The sequence below is a fragment of the Myotis lucifugus genome, unplaced genomic scaffold (assembly GCF_000147115.1).
Source record: "Myotis lucifugus unplaced genomic scaffold, Myoluc2.0 scaffold_64, whole genome shotgun sequence".
NCBI lineage: Eukaryota > Metazoa > Chordata > Mammalia > Chiroptera > Vespertilionidae > Myotis > Myotis lucifugus.
In genome coordinates, this window is record NW_005871112.1 from 2,301,182 (window position 1) to 2,324,670 (window position 23,489).

Below are 23,489 nucleotides of genomic sequence, written 5' to 3' on the forward strand. Positions count from 1 at the left end.
ATGCCTATTATACTCAACATCCATGTTTTGAACATATCTAGCCACATGGACTTTGTATCAAACATTTATTTTTATGAAGTCCTCTGCATCTTGGGGACAATAAACCCAGCCAGTTAAGTGACTGCCATAGAAAAGAATGTAGAACTAAAAATAGGGTATGCCTAGATGCACCTGGATATGTATAAATGAGTGAATTTTGAAAAAACACCCTCAATACCACATAATGCAAAATGACCTATTAAGCTGTTAGACTACCTTAACTTTTAAAAATTAGGTTTGTAAGATACACTAAAATGTGACTATAATGGGTTTTCAAAGGGCCGATTATAGATAGGTTTAAAGAATTGTGTTGTGCTAAGATTACAATGCATTAGGAAACTTGCCACGTCAACCTTATTAGCTTACAATAAGCATGGCGGTTTCAACAATCCTATTTATCAAGGGTAAGCAGCTTATTAAGACCTTCTAATTATTAAGGCAGAGTGATCAATCTAGTAAAATTCCATTACAGAGCTCTAAGTCCTTGAGAAAACTTTGAGAAATTACGGCTAAATCTACACAGTCTATGTACATACCATCTGTTTGGGTCAGAACTAACACATGTGATTGAAATAAATATTTCTTGCCCTCAGTAGACAAAGATAATGCATCTCATGCTAGGAGTGAATTATCTGGTGTGGGCATTAGATTTACCTGGCTCAGCTTATGACTAATAGGATACATTTATAAAACTACTGGCTAGGTTATAAATAACATTTGTAGTGCTGGTTGCATATTGACCCACACTAGCTCCTCTTGTCCTGTTTCCCTGAGTAGATGAGGAAAGTAGAAAAATCGTGTTGTTTTCTGAAGAACATCCCAGGGGGCTACCATTGGTTCTTGCAGGCCACATAGCATTCTGGATCTAACGGGAATTGCTGGCTGGTGCATGTTACCTCTGCTTCCTCAACAGTTCAGCATTTGATACTGACCATCTCATGATGCAATGGTGGTATATCCTAGACCAGCATGCTATGCAAGTGTTATTAAGTCCACAATATAGAGGAGAAAGTAAAAGCTAACAGCACTCTGTTATTCATTGATTCATTTAACAACTAGTTATTAATCACTACATGCCAGGAATTGTTTTTGGAAATGGAACTGGGAATAGCAAAGCGAAACAAAGTCCCCTAGTTGGTGAGATGGACCAAAAATACCCGACCAAACAAACAGATCAGTAAATATACTGTGATAAATTAAGGAAGGAGAGAAGCATAATATAAATGGTTGGCAGGGAAGATGGTTAAAATTTTAAATAAAGTAGCAAGGGAAAACTTCAATGAAAAGGTGCATTTTGAGTGAGAACCTCAATGAGTGAAGGAAACTATTATGTGAGTGAACATCTGAGGAAAGAACAGAGTAGGAACAGGGGATAGCAAGTGTGAGGCCCCTGAGGTGAGAATATGCCTGGTGGGTTTGGGAACAGTGCAGAGATCTTTGTGTTTAACAAGAGCTGGAGGTAGATCTCACAGCTTTGTTGCTCAGCAGGTCCCAGTTGTCATATGCATATGAGTTCTATTATCACAGTGTATCTTTGATTTCCTCAATCTACACAAGTCATTCTTAAATTAGTCAATTATTTCTCATAATTATGAATTAACCAATTCATAATGTGGAGAACACTGAGCTAGGGTCAATGGGTAAAGATCACAGTGATGGAACCTGCTTTATAAACATAATGGCCAGAGGGAAGTAGGCCTGGACAAACACAAAACAAGAAGCAATGTGAGGGCCATGGGGCCCAGGGTTGGAAGGGGTTAGAGCAGCCGTGGGCAAACTACGGCCCGAGGGCTGGATCTGGCCCATTTGAAATGAATAAAACTAAAAAAAAAAAAAGACCGTACCCTTTTATGTAATGATGTTTACTTTGAATTTATATTAGTTCACACAAACACTCCATCCATGCTTTTGTTCCGGCCCTCCGGTCCAGTTTAAGAACCCATTGTGGCCCTCAAGTCAAAAAGTTTGCCCACCCCTGGGTTAGAGTGATAGCAGCAGGGGACAAGTCAGAAGGTATTTTAAGGACATACTCAGGATCTTCTCCCTGGTGTCATCTGCCCAGCCCTGCAATTTGCTGCAGATTCAAATACTCTCTTGGGGAGAGTTGATCCAGCCCCCTACAAAGCTCTGAGATCCCTGATGCTAGGATTTCCGTCTCTTTCATTTTTTTTCTTAGTCCTGCAGCACCTAGTCTAGGGCCAGGCATAGAGAAAACAGCTGATGAAGCTTTCATAAATTAATAATTAATTTGGAAGCTGATGGGTACATGTTCCCCAGAGAGGAAGCCAAGGGCACTCACTGCTCATCCTAAACTTATTTCCTTTATACCCGTCTACTTGCAAGTCAGGCTTTTGCTATGTCATCCAACACTAACTTCATTTATCCTGGTTTCTAATTTCTGTGCCTCTAGTACTATGGAAAAATCAATGTCATTTCTTAATCAACAACTATTTTTGACACCACCATTTCATTCTTATAACTCTTCCTGCTACTGTAAAAATATATTGATAAGCCATCATTCTTGCACTCAATACTATCTATTTTCCTTGCAATAGGCTCTTCATGTGAAAGTGTGGAAAGGATAGTGTGAAAGAGCTCCTCATCATTTATTTTTCCCACTCTTTAATAGTCTCCATGTTTCTCCACAGCTCTTTCTTCTTCTCCTCCTATAGGTGACCCTATCCAAATTGTTCATTTATTCCTGTGAATATTTTTTACAAGTTAAAAGAATGCCAACTTTTCCAAAGAACAAAATTAAACTCTTTCTCAACAGTGTTACTTACCTTTGTATTTGAAATAAATCTGTGAAATAAATACTTATTTCAAAAAATTTTACCTAAATTTGGAGATTATCAACTGTGGATTTGGAGTCAGATGCTGTGTGATTTGGACAAAAAGTTATAAACTGGGAGGCCAGGACAGTTTCTAGAATTTTTTTTTTTTTTTAGAAATCAGAAGAAATGTCAATAAATAGAATGTTCTATAAATGTGCAGGGTTTATATATTTTATTGGCATCTGGTATGATAATTTAAACAGCCTTTCAAGTAACACTGATTAAATCTGTTTGACAAAGACCATTTACACCTTGCAAAACAGTTTTCTCTATTATAATGAGTATTTGTAGTTACCACATTGGCATGTGTCCAGCAGCATTTGCACATTTAAATGAAAACTTCCCATCTCACATTACTCTTAAATGCTTTGTATATTATTTGCTTTAAATTATTCATTAAAGTCCTTAGTATTTTTACATATTTTTTCTTCCACACTACTTGTTTTTTGCAGGTAAAAAAAGATCAGGAGAAACAGCTTTCATCACTTTCAGACAAAAACACCTTTAATCCCTTTCCTCCTTGGGAAACAAAACAAAACGTATTGAATAGGAAGGAAAAGGGTATCACAGATGGGTTTGAGATGGTGAATTTATTCTCTGCTAAGTATATTCAGCAAATTGGCTGGGATTACCAGAGCACTGTGAAAAGCTCTGGTATTAGAATATTTTAGTAATATTTAATTGATAATTTGCCATTTGTCAGTTGTTGTTTTTTTTAAGCAATTCTTAGTGCTATATCCTGATTTTATTATCCCTTAATGTTATCCCAGAATAATGCTACACTTAAAAAAACATTCAATGGACCAATTGGGTACTTAGAGGAGCTAGTACTTGGGCTCCTAATTAGACTTTTGCAATTAATACTATTCAAATAGATTAATAACATAATTCAAAATTATATTACCTTGCAAACCACTACAGATTTTAAGTTCATTTCTCCCTTTTAAGCTTATGTTTAAGAAGTAAAATTCTCAAGCTTCCTAGGGTTGCCTACTCTTAATTACTATTTACCACAAAGTTTTATTATATATTTTACACACAATGCCTTAGTTCTGACAACTAAAAAAGACAAGTACCTTATAACTAATGAGACCAAGCTTCAGAAATATTAAGCGACTCACCTAAGGGCATGTAGAGAAGGTTTATTCAAATTTAACCTAATTGAAAACTGGACATTAATGGCATATAGACACAAATTACAAAAAATCTATATATATAAAAGGCTAATATGAAGTGCCCCTCAGGAGTTCGACTGGGAGACCAGGAGTTCAATCGCTCGCTAGGACATGTGCTGACCACCAGGGGGTGGCGTGGAATGAAGGAAGGCCCCAGTTGGCAGCTGGAAGGCCCCAATCGGCCCTGATAGCCAGCCAGGCCTAGGGACCCTACCCATGCATGAATTTCGTGCACCGGGCCTCTAGTAACATCAATAAAAGAGAAATCCAGATAAGTGAAAAATGAGGTGACTCCAAGGATAAGATGTAATGATAAAAATTTAATGTTGTAAGAAATAAAGGTGGGCTGTTTTGACAGTTGATGGGTCAAAGCAATGTGGGAAAAATGAATGTTTACAATAATTAAATTTTCCATTAGATTAAAACTAACTAGTAACTTGGGGACTAGCTTTTCCTGACTCTGTTCTGATCTGTTCACGGGGATCCTGTATGATACACTGGAGAGCTCTCTCCACGGTATCTCCACAATAAGTTCCACAGTGAGCTCAGCCCAGGCAGTTCTTATAAGACCTCCACTGTAGACAGCTGGGAAGACTACAGAGTATAATTTTCTAAAAGCAATTCTACAAGTGTTCAAAGCAATATGGCCCAGGTTTCAATACTATAATTCAGAAAAACATCTTACCCAAGTTGAAAGAATGTTGCCTGTGTGCAATGTTTTATAAATGTTATTTTTCGATCAAGAAAGAAAAAAAAAGAAAAGAGCTCATAGTTATCTCCCTGGATGAGATCTGTATATTGGTTTTTCTAGGTCTGTGGTTCACAAAAAATCTATTTTTTTGGTAGCCTCCTGGCTGGAGGCTAGAGCTGTGGGAGAGCGTACCCTATAGGTTAAAACATGGGCTTTGCTTTGGACAAACTTGGCATGGAACCTTGGCTCCGCCACTTAGTGGCAGCCTGACCTCGAGCTCTCAGAGGCTCACTTTCCTACTCGATAATTTCACCTGTCTCTTAGGACTATGTGGATGATTAAATAAAATAATGCAAAAGAACGTACTGTCTTTAATGAATATCATTAATTAATGCTATGAACAGAGATCCTTGGCTGAGACTTACAGGGCTTACCGGAAGTTCTGCTTGAGAAGTTGTGAACATGGTGTTGGTAGAGGGCATACCTCAGAGTGGAGCTGTGCTCTTGGAAGACTACCTGGCTTTAGTACAAGGACCTATGAATGCTGGAGGCCACAGATTTCTATACAGATAACAAGTGACTGAGTTGAGGCTATAACTTAGGGACTCTCTAGAACCAAAATACAAGACCTTTCCCCTTTATCCTGCTCTTTACCTCTTTTGAATATTTATTATACCATGCTCCACAATGATTCCTTCCCAAATGGGCTCTACTTATTTCCAAATTTAGGAAAAATTCTGTAAGTTTTGTTTGTTTGTTTCATTTTAACCCAATTATCATAAAATAAGTTGTTTTAGGTCTCTCATATCTACCAGATGAACAAGAGGAAGAATTATATCTGCAAACACTTAATTATCTTAGCATCTATTTCAGTTTTTTTAATTAAAGGAAAACCTTATGGTTTTACGTTTTAGGAAACTAAATTATATAAATGTTAGCAAACATTTACATTTGGTATGTACATCCAACCAGCAATTTTCTAGCTCCCAAAATATTTATTTTCAATATCCTGTTTGCTTTTTATGGCCTATTTACTCTATTTGAAATCTGTTCAATTCATACATCCAGTAAATTACTTTTCCATAATTGCGGTAATTACAGTCTTCTTCATATGCTCAAACTTATTTCTCAGCATTCTACTACAGGAAAGCATTTGTGATAAAGTGCAGATACATCATGAGAATTTAGGAAACAATAAATATATTTCCCTAACATTCAAAAATATTACTTAAAAATAAATCTTCTTTATTAACAAGAGGTTATTAATAAATTAACATATAGAAAGTTTTTTTGAATTATCTTAGTTAGAATTTCCTAACAAAACAAAATAATTTCTCAAGTGCTTCTCATGGTGAGTGAAAAAAAGTTGTTAAGCCGAAACGGTTTGGCTCAGTGGATAGAGCGTCGGCCTGAGGACTGAAAGGTCCCAGGTTCAATTCCGGTCAAGGGCATGTACCTTGGTTGCGGGCACATTCCCAGTGGGAGGTGTGCAGGAGGCAGCTGGTCGATGTTCCTCTCTCATCGATGTTTCTAACTCTCTATCTCTCTCCCTTCCTCTCTGTAAAAAAATCAATCAAATATATTTTTTAAAAAGTTGTTAATTTATTCAGTTAATAATGTCAAAATGATAAAAGAAAAATATTAAATAAAAAATTTTATACCACTTGTCATCTATCATACTGACAAAAACACAAAAGTGTAACACATTCTGCTGGGGAGGCTGTGGGGAAACAGGCATTAGCACTTGTGGCTGGTGGGAATATAAATTGGTACAAGCCTTCAAGAGGAATATTGGCAATACCGAATAATAGAACCACACATGCACTTACATTTTGACTCAGCAATCCCACTTCTTGGAATGTAATCTGAAGACACAATTCCAAAAATACATATGCACTAAGTTAACCATTGTAGTATTATTTACAATAGTAAAATTTTGGAAATAATACTGATAAACCATGGTAGTTGCTCACAAGGGAGTACTATGCAGCCGCAAAAAAAAATGAGGAAGATCTCTATGAACTGATCTGGAATAATTTCCACAATTAAGTAAAACAAGCAAAGTGCAATAGAGTATAGTATGCTATCCTTCATGTAAGAAAAAAAGAAGATAGAAGAAAAGACACATTATTTGCTCATTTGGGCAAAAGATGTACAGAAAGGGTAAACTAGAAATCAACTAGACTCATCAACCTATAAATGGTGGGTGGGGATGGGATGGAAAGAAGTGGAAAGGGTCAGGGGTTTGTATGAATAAGGAAGAAATGAACTGTTATTTCTATAAATAGTACCACTTGGTTGTTGACTTCTAAGAGATGGGGCTCTCCTGTTTTTTTCTCAGATTATAAATGTTTTGTATAGTTTTGAGATTTAAAACTATAGTAAGGTTTAACATTCTACCCCCAAATAAAGTAATAACTAAAATTACTGATGTAAGGAACTTACAATTAAATACAAATAGTAACAAGTAAACCTAATTCTAGTACTGATGAATAATATAATCACTTTAAAGAAGACAGGGAAGAAATAACAAATCTTAGTATCCTTGAAAAACTTTTATTTTGACTGGATACTAGAAAGACAAAAAGAAATGTATACCAATAGTCTCCTCTAGCTAGTAAATATGTTTCTTAAAGAGGTATGGGCTGTTAACTGTAACTTATGTACAGGGTGTCCCCCAAATATGTACGCACACTTTAACAACTTATAGCTCAATTTTAAAAATGAAATGTATTTTAATAAACACTCACTTTATAATTATTCAAAGTGTATGTATACATTTTGGGGACACCCTATATATGCTAGGATTGAACAAATACGTTAATGTAATGAAGATCATGAGATCCAGGTTTCTCACTATAGGAGAAAGAAGCTACAATTAAGGAAAGAGAGAAGGCTAGAATGAGCTTCATGGTACTGAAGTGGAAGCAGTATATTTATATAATATCCTAGCTTTGTTTGCAGAGAGTGTTCAATAGCAATGGCACTCCAGCAGCGATGAGCACATCTATTACCCGATCTTGGTTTCTAATATCATCCGCCAATAAAAGTAACCAGTGCTCCTTGAAGAAGAGGTTGATTCCATGACTGGTTCAGGAAAAATACAGAAATATCCTGGAATATCTTGTGGTGGCAAAAATGAGGATGGGGAACAAGTGAAAAGAATACAGGATTCAACTGTAAGGAGCTCCCAATATACAAAACTAGAACAGTTTGAGCAATAAGTAGATATTATTGGATTATATCCAAAGACTAAATTATATCCATGAGTCTGTAGCAATATAAATAAATTATTGCTTAAATAAGAAGTTACTAAAGAAAAAATTCCAATTTGGAAGGAACGATTGCGAATAATATATATAGAAAGGAAGAGGGAAATACAAAATCACCATTATGCAAATGCTACAATAATACTACTGTAAGGCAAGATCCTCTTATGGATGTTAACCAGCATCAGTGGCCACAGGTTTGAGGAGAATCATGGTATTAGCAACTTCAAATATCTTCCTTAAAACATGTGTTACTAATGTAGGGAGAAATAGTAACTTACAGGGGAGCAACTCGGTAGATACCGCATGGATACCCTATACGGTATATGAGAAGGGTACAATGTCATTTCCATGGTATTCTTATGGAGTGTATAACCTCAACCTAATCATGAGACCATCCAACAGATCCAAATTGAGAGCCATTCTACACAGCAACTGACTCGTCCTTATCAAAAGTGTCAAGGTCCTAACAGATTAGGAAAGTTGAGAAGCTGTCACAGATCGGCGGGGACACATCTAAATGCATGTGGGATCCTGGATTGGATCCCTAAACATGAAAGAGTTAAACTAGTGAAATTAGAATGAAGTCTATAATTTAGTTAGTAATATTGTACCAATGTTAATTTCCTGGTTTTGATTATTGTACTATGATTATGTATGTACTAGAGGCCTGGTGAATGACATTCATGCACTGGGGAAGGGGGGTCCCTCAGCTGGCCTATGCCCTCTTGAGGAGTCCTTAGTGCTGCTGAGAGGGATCCTTAGTGCTGCCATGAGCCCAGCTTCTAGCTGAGCGGTGCTCCCCCTGTGGGAGCACACTGACCACCAGGGGGCAACTCCTGCATTGAACATCTGCCCCTTGGTCGTCAGTGTGTGTCTTAGTGACCAGTCATTCTGCCGTTCGGTCAATTTGCATATTAGCCTTTTATTATATAGGATGTTGTGAACATTAGGATACGCTGAGTAAAGAATACATGTGAAATCTACTATTTCTGCAACTTTTCTATAATCACAAAATTATGTCAAAATAAATGTTAAAAAATAATTTGAATTCAAGCAGATGAAGATTGGAGAATAACCACATGTAAAGCTATTTCTTTGCCATAGCCCCTGAGCTGTGAAGACTGTGTGTCAAACTTAATGCATAAACCCCTGGTAAGTAAGAATCCTCTAATATGGAATTTTATTCATTTACATAAGTGCTTGGTTGAAAGTATATCTTTAAATGATCAATAAAAAGATTGTGTAGGCTCAGGAAAATATTAGGATATTTAAATGAAATAGAGAAACACTCTAAGCAAAATAACACACCAAATATAACTCATTCTTATTTCTTAAAACATAAAGATATGATATTACTTGGAAGACAATAGGTACTCAATAAATAGTCAAGCCTAAATCTTAAAATCCGTTCTTGAATGCCTTCTAGAAGAGAATAATTTGATGTTGGTATCCTTATTTCCTCAATTAGTACAGATTACGGCATTTTTCCTGTACAAATGGATACAGATTTACCAGGAATGATCACAGGCACTGTCCTAAACTGCCATGCTAGCTCTTATGTGACTGTTTCTCCGCTAGACTAAGAGGTTTTCAGATTAAATAATTTGATTTTTATCTTATAATCAATTCATTGAATAAGACTTATACTTTATCATTTAGTGTTTCCAAACTATTAATTTCTGCATCTTAAAAATATGCTGGATGTAGCTTTAAATTAAACTTTTTGTGTCTCACGTTTTAAAGGTTGATTTAACCTGTTTGTGATGAACAGAAGCAATCTGACGCCCAGTTTTCTCAGGTGAAGTGGATAGGAATCGAGGTCTGGCACAGCAGAAGTGAAACGATTAAAAAAAATTCCTGAGGCACTCAGGAAAAAATGGAATTTAATATCTGTCAATTCCACATGGAAATTAAGTGTATCCTGAAACTAACGTCTCCAAATCAAATTCAAAGAAAACGTAATAACTATTCAATACAGTTCATTGTCAGATTTCTAAACACATATATATTGCACGGCCACCATTAAACTATTTGAAATGTCAATCTCAAAACCTGGGACTCCCACGTGGATTTAGGAAAAGAAATGTAAATGCTTCGGAGGAGACTGGAAGCCTGAGTGTAACCCACAGGCTCCACCTGTGATCTGAGCCACATGCCGCAGCCTCAAATTGTGGTTCTCAGGCTCGACCTTTCCTCTCACTTTGTTCTGGCAGCTTTCCAGAGAGAGACAGGTGGTTTCAGGGCATTTTCTTGGGTTACAAATCAAATAATATTTCATGGTTTTCACTTTTAATGGGCTAAGCAGAAGGCATTTGACAAAAGTCACTACAGAGCTTTGGAGAAATAATTTATACTCTAGGGCATTCTTAAATCAGTAACTTGGCAATATGGGATTCAAAAAAACCCTCCTTGCTCCCTCCAGTGCTGAGTTGCGAAGGCTGCATTGTGCTTGTTTGTCTAGCTCCTCCGGGGCACTCCATGTTCAGAAACCAATGAACAGATTGCACTGGTCCTTACATGTTGCGTTTTCAGCAGTGACAGTTTTGCCACAAAGCAAGAAGCTGCTTTCTGATACATGGCATTTTTGCCGTTGAAGAAAATAAATGCCCTTGGGGCAAATTGTTTGGTAAAATTAACAAATTTCATGCCCCCACTTATACTTTAGAACTTGGCGGTGGCCAGAAAGAACAGGTAAACCTAGATTTCATTGAGGACTGCAAAAGTCAAAGCCTATAGAAAATACATTTCCTCTTGGATCTACTGCAATTACAAAATGTCAGTGTGTGTGATGGATACGAGCGTCAAGGGGTTCCTGAATCATGAGAAAATATATTGTGGGGAGTAACCAAGGCATGTCTCTGTGGAACCATTATGTTCAGCAGTTTTAGATATTCACAGCTGACATTGTAACGACACTTGATTAAAGAGGTTGGGAAGTATAGACGTAGGCTCATTCTGAGAATCATATTGATGCGCATGCTGTTAAATGTTTAACATCAAGGCATACAGAGAGTCTAATTTCACATGGAAAGAACACACAGGTAGGTGAGCAGTGCCCAGGAGAGGGGATTCTGGGCACAACCTGTTGGAGTTGATTATGAAGTGGCCACACAACCTTTTCGGCTGTGGAGCCCTCCAGTGGTCTTGGCATCTCCTGCTCCTGTTCTAGGAACATAGAACACTTCTATTTCCAACATCCAATGGGGCATTCCCATTTTTGGTGCTGCTGTTTTTCAAACCCAACAAACCTGAAACAGATTGAAGAAATCCATGTTTGCCATGCCCCAAGCCAGCTTCAGTGTTTGCTGACAGCACCACTTTGTTTCATGTGCTTATTATCTCAGTCATATCTGACATATTTCCTTCTTTGCCCTTTATTTTGTCACCTATATCTATACTAATAATAGACAAATACGTAAATTGACCATCCCTCTGTGACACCCACAGCCAATTAGGTGTGTGTATGCAAATTAACCTGACAAAGATGGCGAGCCTGTGTGCAGTGTGTACGTGTGCAAGCGCCGAACAGCTAGGGGCAGGGTGGGATGCCTGCCCGCCACATAGCCGGGGTGACACTGTGGGCATCCCTGGGACCGTGCCTGCTCTGAGCCTGTGGCCAGCGTGTGTGCTCGCCAACACTGAGCAGCCAGAGTCCCAGGGACACCACTGGAGTGTCTGGTCCTGTCAGCCCGGCCTGGGGGTGGCTGGAGTTCCCAGTGTTTTTGGTTTCTGCAGCCCCTGGACTGGAAGCGGAAACCAAGAGAGCGGGGAGCACCAGGAATGCTGGGAATCATAGTTCTGGTGGCAGATGCATTGTGGGATCTCCTAGACACTAGAGCAAAGTGAGCCTGGAGCAAATAACTGTTGCGGTTGGGGGATGGAGGGAAAGTGAAGGTGAGAGACATAAGTAAAGTCAGAGTGTTGAGGCAAAATTAAAAGGAAGATATCCTGCAACTTCTAGGAAATCTCCACCAATGGAGCAAAAAAAAAAAGACCTCTATTATTCTGTGAGCACTAAACCAGACTAGGCTGGGGTCTCAGACAATTCGCTCATATGATTGCAAAGACAGACAGAAACTCCCAGATTGGAGATGGCTCCCCTGAAGGCCCCTAGATTGGAGATGGTGCAGGTCAGGCTGAGGGACCTACCCCCCTGTGCATGAATTTCATGCACCGGGCCCCTAGTTTAGACATAAAATCTTATATCCTTTTAGTTCCAGGTCTGTCATTCATGCTATCTTCCTTTCCCTTTCCATTCCATGCTCAGATAACCTTTCCAGTCTCACTACCATTAGTCTCATCCACCTGGATCCATCCTTCACTTGTCTGCCAGGTTACTATTCAGATCCCACCATTCCCTGGATTATAATGCCCAGTGGCATGTCATCGTGTACAAGACAAAGAAAGTCAAGTGAAATTGACTTTCAAAGCTTCAACAGTCCAATCCTGACCAATCTCATCTCCCAGCACATGCCAGCAAGTGTGTCTATTTCAGCCTGGCTGGTTTCTTCACAAGTCAGCCATGCTTATTCTTAACACCATACCACCCCTTTCCCATTATGGGGTCACCGAATGATTATTCACCTGAGCAAGGGCATGGTTCCTTCTACTGGGATGGATCCTGCCTCCCAGGAACAAAGGCCAATCCATAAGCAGGACTAAGAAGCAGGTTTTATGGTGAAGTGCACTTCCAATCTTGTCCCTTCAGCTCTTATGATAAACTATCTTCTGACGATTTTACTTTGGTTTTCAGCCTGCCCTTGTTACTTCTTTCGTTTGCATGTTTCTGCTGGCTGATGTTCTCCTGCCTTCTCTTGTACTCTGTTGCTTTCTACTTTCTATTTTCTGTTCATACCTTTCCAGGTTATTCACCCAAACAGGGAACCACGTTGCTGCTCCTTCAGCTACATCTGTGGATATGTCTTATTCCTCAGATTTATATGCATTAGCTAGTTTAATCCATAAAATGTTAAGAGTTAGGTACCATTGTCTCTAGTTTATTGATGAGAAAACTGAGATTTATGAAGGTTAAATAATGTTCCCCATGTTGCACACAGATAATAAATCATGAAGTCAGGATTCACATTCATGCAGCGACTCAGGACTATTGTTCTTACTATGCACATTCACTCAACCAAACTCCCACTTGAAAGCACACATTTCACCTCTTCAGAAAATTATAATTTTTCAAGATCAGGTAGTAAAGTTTTTATTTCTTTAGTGTCCACTATATGCCTAGTCTAGATCTAAGCACTAAAAAGGCAACTAATAAACACCTTTCTAAAAGAGAATCAGATATATTCAGATACTGAGATATGTCATGGAAATAATAAGTGCTTTAATGGTGTAAACCTGCATGGTCCAAAAGAGTAGCCACTAGCCATATATAATAATTAAAATTTAAATTAATTAAAAAGAAATAAAATGAAAAACTTAGTTCTCCACTAGCCACATTTAAAGTGCTCAACAGCCACATGTTACTAAACTTAAATAATTAAAATTAAATAAAGTAAAAATTCAGTTGCTCAGCATTTAATAACCACATGTGACTAGTGGCTACTATATTGGACAGCACAGACATAGAACATTTCCATTGTGGCAGAAAATTCTACCAGACAGTGCTGACAATATCAAATTTTTAGTTTCCCCCAATATACCCATCAATCCATATAGCCAGAGACTAAGAGTTTCTTCCTGAATACTTAGTAGTGGTTAAGAACTTGCGCTCTGAGACCAAATTCTGTCATTGCAACGTACAAGCTCTGTGACTTTCTACAGGTCACAAGTTATCTCTCTTAGTTTTCCCACCTGCATAATGGATCATGGTATTGACTATTTAATAGGGTTATTATAAGGATTAAAAGTGTAAAGTGATTATAACGTTGCCTGGTATAAAATAGGTATCCAATAAATGTTAGCTATTATTGGTATGTATGTAATATTTTCGAAATAAAACTCAGAACTATAGAAATTGGGGAATAAAGTTTCTTATAACACTTTCAGGTTCAGAATTTGGATATTATGATTTTAAATGAGTAAGTAGCAAGACACATTTAAACATTCTCTCATGGACAATCTTGTGAAGCATATATCTGGATCTTCAACCAATAAAGGATGGCACACATTAAATTGAATCTTCTAGAACTTTTCAAATATTTTATATTCAGGCTCAGTGACTGAAAATGCTGAAAGGCTGATTAATGAAGGGACATATGCATGATCCATATCCTCACAGGGCACTGTGTACTGGTGTTTCTAGAATTATTCCTGAGTAACATTCTTAGGACTATTGAGGACTTCAATTCTCCCATCTGGTTGGGTATTACCCAGAGATTTTTGGACTATGGAATATATTTCTATGGTTATGCTAACACAGAAGAGTTTGAAACACTAAACTGTTTTTAAGATGGAAAACTAATCCAACAATAATCAAGGACATTGAATTTAGAAAACTCAAAAACACATGCACAAGTGATAACATCAAGGGCTCCAAATAGCCTCACCAACTGACTGACTATTATATATTCTGAGAATACTTTCCTTGAAGTTAATGAATTCTCTTACAGAGGAGTAGTCCTGCTTCCTTAGGGAGAACAGACTTTATCAAGCGGGTGTGAAACTACTGCAGAGATAGACATGGGTTGAGTTCGGACAGGGTTCACTTTCTGATTTAGTCAACCTGAAAACCACATCAGCTCAGGCAATCAAAGGGGTCAACACTGCTCCTTCCAAAATCCTCTCACATCTTCTAGCTCATTCATTTCACCCAATATTATTCTTGGGCTTCTCATTAAATAACTTAATTTCTGGAGCATTGAGATTTTAGTGGTAAATACTGACCATCTTTTTTTACATTTAATTATCAGTGTTATCTTTCTAGATAACATTTAAAAAATAAAAAAGTGCTGCATATAGATACATCCTTTCATGGGGATAATGTCATATATTCAATGGTCTATTTCTAATTTTTACTTCTTTAGAGGTTAAAATAAAGGAAATTCTTAGCATACCAAATTATTTAAATCTATGAAAGAAAAAAATCAAGGACATGCCTTTTTATGTGGGATTTATATACAAACTGTTAGATGAAGGACAAGGCATATTTCAAGCTCTATTTTAATTTAAATTCTCTCCTGGCTATCTTACTAAGTGTCTGTAGACATAATATTCTTAAATGAGTTATAAGTTCAAAGTTTTCATATACCATGAAGGTTCTCAAAATTTTAAATTATTCCCAAGGACATTAATACCCATTTCCCTTTTAGAGTAAGCAATGAAAAACATGCCTTTAACCATCAGAATAATTCATGGGGCCATCTCTTCTAACCTGGCTCCCACCCCTGATTCCTCAGAGGGTTGTTCATTAATAAATAAGTCACAAAGACAATAAGATGAAGAAAATAAAATTCTAAAAGCCTCTTTTATAATATTAAAGAAACAAGCCTGAGAAAAACTAAAACTAATTTCAAAAATGACTCTAAATAAAGACATGATCAGCACTTCTACTCATGAATTAAAGGAGCTGTTAGAGCAATTGTGAGACATATTTCTATATAGATTTAATTACCCATATAATTATATATATGTAAATGTTATATTTATGGGCAAAGAAGTCAAAAGACTCTCAATAACACTATTTTTTAAGATATTTTAATAAAGTGTTACAACCTCACACATGCATTTATTATTTGAGTTAAAATACAGATTTTCATTCTAGCTGTAAATCAGCATTTGCAGACTGAACTAAATGCCTCAGGAGAGCTCCCCCCACCCCGCCCCCTTCCATTCCACCAGTCACCAGGACTTTTTGTTTATGATGGCCCTGGGACTTTGTGAAAAGCCATGTGGTTTAGCGCTTTCTTTAACAATCCTCTTACTTAGCTCTCTTTACTTCTTTGTTCCTACAACAATTTCTTGTACCTCATGTTCCTCTTATCTCCTCAAATTGGAATTGCTAAGAATGTCATTGGGCTAATGTTTACAGTGTTTGATTTTTCTCTGGGTCTGTGGGCTTTTTGGAGTCTATTTAATTCCATTCTAAAGAATCATTACATATTTTCTCTTGGCATGCCAAAAGCCAGACACCTGTGCTACAACTCAAACTCAAACATGACAGTGAAAACTATCACATGTTAATAACATCAGATGTTAATTGGAAAAAACAGGTACCTTTTGATATAATTATAAAATTAAAGCATTTATAGAGAAAACATTGAAACTGAAGTGTAAAAATGCAAAACCCCAAATACAAAGGCTATTCTCTAGCCACCTTGAACCATTTTGACATGCTCTGCTTTCTCCCGGTAAACTAAATCCTTCTGTTGCCAGTTCTCATAGAAATTGGAGACCTGAAAAAGCATACGGGGTATTTCAGTGAACTTCCTATTATAAATGGAACATCTTGTATCTTAAAGGATGTTATATTTGCAAAAATAGGAATGCTTCAGTAGAAGCTATTGGTTGGTATCACATTATATTGCAGCATAAATTCCAACTTGCAAGTCTAGTTGAGAATGTGATATCTGAAGTCATCGGTAAATAGAAAATGGATTCACAACAATTGTAAATTGTATAGAGGTTGAGCATATGAAAACTGGAATAGAAAAATGAAGAAGAGTTGACATTGCGGGTAAAGGAAAGACACACACACACACACACACCTTGGAATGACTACTTGTGTATGACACCAAGCACTTTCAGGTTTGATGTACTTTGCCTGCTTTGATCCATGGGAAAATCCCCTTGATTCTGAATAGAAATTGCAATCCCATGAATCCCCTTTGTTGCCTCAAGACCAGCATTAGTAAGTGTTCAGAGGTTACGAAACGCCTGCTTCTGTGCTTGCTGAATAGCCTCAGACATTATACCACCCTTAAGGCATTAACCCTACTCTACAACATAAAAACACTTTCACACATGTGAAGTTCAGAAGTAAACCATTTCTAAATGTAGGAAATTGATAAAAAGTGCCGCTCATGAAAGGCTGCTGGGTATCAGCCAACTATTTTCATGCTTTCTTTTTTTTTCCTCAGCAAGCTGTTAATACGACTTATGCATTATGCCAGCACTATGAGAGAACACAGCATATGATAATTATTCATGAGCAATGAGAAACAATCAATGACTAAAAAGGTAGGGGTTTGGTTGGGTGGTGTAAGGTTTCAACTAATTGAAAATAAAATGTTTTCATTAAAAAAAAAACTTGGTGCTGTTAGGAATGCACATGGGCAAAAGCAAGTTCTATAGCTAACAGTGAGATCAAATTCTAGCATAATTCCATTGGCTTTTGTTCCTCGATTTAAGAGTTGTATTTCTGGCCTGTATTATTATTGAATAGGCTCTTGTCTGGTACAAAGCAGAGATGAAAGCTTGCTGCTAAGTACGATTCTTGAATTTTTCTTTTCCTTTGGTTGAAAGGAAACATTTTTCTATGTTGAGGGTCTAGAGGTTTTTGAAACATGGCATTTCAGGATATGACAGCCAGAGTCATATCATATTTACTACAGAATTCTTTGTAACAAAAATATTTCTTATCAGATTTATATTACAGAATTTCATTATAAAAGTCTTTGAATGAGGAGTATCTTATACAAATTCTTGAGATACTTCCTTGTGTCTATTTTATATCCTTCTGAAATGCAAAATCCCGCAGTCCTGCACATTAAAAAAAGAGAATCTGAGTTTATTTATTAGAAACAGTGAATGGGTATCTACTAACATTTACCCCAAGCACAGAGTTGTGAATACACTAAATACCTTGAGGATAAACAACTCTTGCAGGTCCTAAGAAAGTCATCTGTACACCAAAGTAGCAATTTAGGACATGACACTAGTCATTTGACTGACCTAACATCGCTTCCTTAGGGCTGGCTCTAATATACAACTTGACAACAGCCGTCACAGTGAAAGAGCCAGGTTCATAACCTGATTTGTTTCTGCCATCCCTGCACTCATAGAGTCCATTAACAACAGGAATACGCACTTTTTAAAATCACTGAATTTTAGTCATAGTTTCATTAAAAGAGTAGACTCACAAAGTGAAGTAAAACGGCCTCTTACTACAGCCCCTTCCATTTCTCTGTCCATTTGTTTCCATTCATTGTTTTTAGCAGCAGGGCCTTTTCTATCCCCCACGCTTAAACCGGAGCAAGGCCCATCCTAGGCACTCAGTTGGATTAATGAATAAATGTGCTGGATTAATGTGTAAGTGAGAGAATGAGTGGGTAGTACTGCATTGTCTCTTGGCATGGCACAGATGCAGTGCCCACCTTGGATTTCATGCCTGGTGCTCTCATCATAGCTTTCTGTCATGGGCTGTCTTGAGATGTAATGATTGGCTAGTCTAAAAGGAGAAAGAAAGCCCAGAAAGTTCGATACCACTAGTTTGTCTGGTCTATGAGCGACTAAGGCCTAAATTAAAAATGCAAGCTTCTCGCTGGTTCAGCCCCTCATGGCAATTGGAGGGCATTTATAGGTCAAGGAACTCAACCTTTTCTTGAGGAAAATTAACATAAATTCCCCAGATCTTTCCAGATAGAGTCAGTGGCAGTGGTGGTGGTGAGACTTAATCATAAAACTTGTCAAAAATAAAATCTATATAATAAAAGCCTAAGCGATCGTTATGGCAGAAGAACCAGAACGACCAGTTGCTATGATGTGCACTGGCCACCAGGGGGCAGATGCTCAACATAGGAGCTGCCCCCAGTGGTCAGTGTGCTCCCACAGGGGGAGTGCTGCTCAGCCAGAAGCTGCGCTCACAGCTGGCCAGTGCAGCACCATGGCAGTAGCCTCTCCAGTGCCAAGGAAGGAGCAGAGAGATGAGCAGTAAGGAGCAGCGAGGAGATAGGTGGTAAGGAGTGAGGGGTCCTGAACTGTGAGAGGGATGTCCGACTGCCGGCATAAGCCTGATTGAGTGGGCCTAAGTCGACAGGCGGACATCCCCCACGGGGTCTTGGACTGTGAGAGGGCACAGGCCAGGCTGAGGACCCCCCCCCGCCCAGTGCATGAATTTTATGCACTGGGCCTCTAGTGAACATATATTTAAGAGCCACTGACAGATCATGAAATTGTCACAGAACTTGAAAATATTTGGGATCTATATTGTAACAATTACATATGCTATGACTATTTGACTTCAATTATGTTTGACAACACTAATGCAATGCAGCCTTATTCACTATTTTATTCTATACTTACAGAGGCCGGGCTTCCCCGGCCCTCCACATGCGGGTAAGTCCCTCTGCTTAGTAGACATTTAGCATCGGTGTTTCTATTTTCCTAGCACTTTATCACAGTTGATTGTAATTAATTTAATGACATGAAATTCTCCAAGGTTAAAAAAAGTGTGTGTATCTTGCTCAATATTGTGAGTTGAATTGATATATGAAGAATATTAGTGTCTTATGAACTGGGATAGCCTAAAACACTAGGCTACAATGTTGGACAAAAACATCTTTAGGTTTCACTTTTATGGAAACACAGAGATAGTTTTGCCTTATACTTGAGGTAATAAGCACCCTATAACATTCTAGTAATAAAAAACATTAGAGAACAAAATAGAATTCCTGCCTTTTGTGTCACATTTGCCTTTCCACACTCACAGCCTCTTTTCCCCCCCTCTGGTTCTCACAGTCTATAAAGTCTTAGAAGGTACCAGATGTTTGGAGGAGGCTGTCCCACACATCCTATATTTTTATACTAGAAGCAAGATTTATTAGAGCTATATAAATGTAATTCCAGCCGTAATATGGGCCCTTGTTAAATAGAACAATTCTTACCCATGGAGGGTGGGCATCAGTGCCAAACACTAAAAATAACCACAGAATATTACTGAAACAACAAATTCTGCCCACAAACTGTTTCCCTCTAAGACATTTTAATTCACAAAAACATTTTTTCAAGAAAACCCTTTTGCAGCAGGCAACAATCAAACAGTAAGGCTGGAATAAGTTGTGTATGAATGTGCAGTAACACCTGGGGTAAGTGCCTAAGCAGAGACTGTCAACGCCTCAAATTGCATTTTCTCCTACTGCATAGCTTCTAATAGAACAGGCTGGAAACCACTCTCCTGTTCCTTCAGTGCTGCCTACCTCCGGGGCGCAGCAGCAGGCACATTCTTTTGGGTGCAGCAAACTGAAGTGCAAATGCGTTGTACTGGGGAGTCCCACGTGCTCCTAGGAAGTGGCTGCGTTCCTGGCAGAGGTGAACTGAGGCTTTTCAAATACTCTAAAATGGGTCTAACACCATCATCCTCAAAGCTGTCAGCAACTTCTTTTTTAAAGTTCTTTGCATCAGAGGTAAAGAGTTCTTCCTTTCCCTAGAGTGGTTTCCTGATAAGAATTTTGGGGGCACGATCTGTGTGCAGGGGATGGAGTTAAACTTCCTAAAGGAGGACGATTAAAATACAACCTTTATGAAGTTGAACTCCATGCCCTGCACAGAGATAGGGCCCCCACATTATTATGGAGTAACTGTTGTAGGTAAAAGGAGTAACTCGTCACACATTCATCCGTTTAGTAGCCTATGTCACCTCAATAAATTTAATTTAAAAATAATAAAAATAAGTAATTAGAAAAGAAAAAGAATGCATCCCAAGTCGATTCCTGATTGTGTTTCCAGGATGGAACCTCGAAAGGGAATGGAATACCACAGGGGTTTTTACTTGAACACTTCCAACATTTCATCTTATCAGTGAGTTGCCTTTCTTTAGACATAGTCCAGACGCCCACTGAATTCCAAACAGTTACAAATGACTTTCAATTAGTTTGTGGCTTTGTGAAGTCAGGACAATGTGCCTCCAATTCGATTCCTCTTTTTTATTGACGGTTGATTGCATGTCGCTGTTAACATTTTTTGATGAGCACAATAGTAAAAACAACCTATAAAATGTATAAAATGGCAAAAATGACTCATGCAATTGACAGCAAGAAGAGTGAAAGGTTTGATGAAATGGTGCTAGACGCCCAAGAGTGATGGCCTGCAGGTGCTAACCAAAGGGAGGGCTGTTATTTAGAACTTTTGTTGGAGCACTGGTTTGCTCACTGGTCTTTGCTGCTGCATTCATGAACACTGCAACACTGTCATCATGAGTATATCTGTGCGGAAAATGGATTTGACACATTTGACTAATTTCTGTGATAAATTTGTGAAGCAATGCTTCACATCAGGACAAGTATTAGTAAGAACATATTTTGCTTCATGTTGGTGGTCAGTTCTCAATGTCATAGCAAAATCTGAAGAAAGGAAACTGACAGCACTAATCAAATATCTCTAGCATTAATAAAGAAAACGAGATAGGGAAAAACTGGCTATGAATACATATTAATGTAGGACTAACCACTAGGTTTCCTTCTCATTGAAACGCTTGGTGGGTTCCACTTTTAGTTTTTCAATCACATGGTTTTCCAGACTTTTAATTACACATCAAATTGGCATCTAGGAAACCCGATTGATTAAAAGTTTAAGGATTTGTTTTACATTGAAATACCCAACCAGCACTGAGGAAAAAAAGCCAATTAAGAAGTCACTGTTGGTCTTACAAGTTAAAAAGTCCATATTATCATTCTTAATCATGTCTTGCTCTAAGTAACAAAATCCACATGTCCATTCCTGTCAATAAGTTGCAGGCTGACCAAAGACAATTTAACTGTGCTATGAATTAGGCAGTTTCAACCCAAACATCTGAATAGTCTTTACGACTGGAAACTGATGCTATAAAGTTTAGTCTGGTTTTTAAAATATGCAAACATTTTTAGATTTCCTGATGAGAGTACATTTTTATTAGCATTATTTGGGTAGAGTGTCTGCCAAAATTAATCTACATGAATATTTTAGAAGATCGAGTTTATTCTGATTACTTTTTTTATTCATACTCGCCTCCAACATCTTAGCAAAAAATGTCATTTCTGCATTAGAAGGGTACCTGAATGATTAACTTTTAAAAAATCTCCCTAATTTTTCAACTTAAGTAACCCAAGATCATACAAGCAGATTTTGCCCTTCCCCTGAAAGGCGAGAACAGCATGTCAATGTATTCTCTCCAAAATGATTTTTGAGATTTTTGTTAGATGACTTCCATTTGAATCTACCCACTCTCAAATCTTTTTCATAAAACTTCAAAACCATTTTCTCTGGCCTTTCTAGGCATAAGAGTGTGTTAGCCAATGGGTTTCACTGCCACAGCTGAATGCCTGTAACTTAAGCACTTCTTTCTTTGCACAGTGGGCTTAGGTGGTTCGCTATTCCAACACGTCTTAGCTCTTTCCCTCTCCTGCTCAAATCTAAGGTGTCAGAAGACTCTCCTCATGCATTCTGGCTTAGAGGTTTGCATAAGTGATGAAGGCCCTCTGAGGCTGAGGAATGCCAGTGTTATTTGCACCACTCTGCTTGTCACTAAGCAATTGCAGTAAATGCAATTGAAAGTGCTTTTATTTGAAGGCCATTTGACAGAGGGGAGAGAAAATACATTTACTCTTTCAAGGCCTGTGTATTTTCCTGGGAGAAGCCTGCCTGTGAAATGTGTCCTTTTATCCTTGGATAGCTAGTTGGGAAATACCTGTTGGCAGTGCAAAGCCCGAATGATTTCTGCAACTTAAGACATGAGCCATGATTCACAGCCCTTCCCCGAATCTTCCCCACCTCCTTTCCTCCCACCTTCTAAAGACTGGAAGGCTGATTCACGCTTGTGTGCTCGAAGTGTTCTTTTCCACAGAAAGAGGAAGGAAATTTGCATACTTTACCAACAATACTGAGCTATTTTCATCACAGATGTTTAAGGAAGGAGTTGTTTACTAATATTGAAACAGCACATAAATCACATAGAACAGCTTAGAACTGGTTCCGCTCCCTCAAAGCAGATGGGGATTAATACAGTGCTTGAGTTATTTTACAGAGGCAGCACTCACAGGGGCCACCCTGTCTTCTAGCTGCCCAGGGACCACAGTCTCGCCTCCCCCAGGAACCATGGGCTGGGGACATGACCAGAACTTGAATACTGGACCCTTTCAGAGCAAAGGGTCTGCTGTCCAGGAAGATCCCGTGCAGACGCCCCAATGACTGAGTTCCAAGGTCCTCCCTTAAAAATCACCCCACCAGCGCTTCGCATACCTGTTCCCCCTAACTCCTTAAACCCTTCCATCATACATCGTCGGGGAGTTCAGGTATTAAGCCATAGGCTTCCCGTTCTCCTAGCTTAGTGCTCTGCAAATAAAGCAATCGAATTTTCCCACTGCAAAACTCAGCACTCAGTGTTTGGCTCTGCTGTGTTGCGGGGTGGGGGGGCAGGGGCAAGGGGATTGTAGGGAACAGTCTCCTCCTGTTCGGTTACAATATCTGTGTATCCGGGATTACGTTGTAATACAAACAAAAAAGACACAGTACTGTGGATTTCTTTTACGAGAATCTTTCCTAACGCTCACCAAAATTCAACACGGCTACTTTCATCTTCTCAGGGACATCAGCTAACTCAATACAGCTGCCT

General features: G+C 38.3%; 1 protein-coding gene across 1 annotated transcript in view; it reads right to left on the reverse strand.

Moving 5' to 3' along the window:
- The window catches only part of GPC6 (glypican 6), a 1,085,256-nt gene that overhangs the window by 333,506 nt on the left and 728,261 nt on the right, over positions 1 to 23,489 (reverse strand). The gene's annotated exons all lie outside the window — the stretch shown is intronic.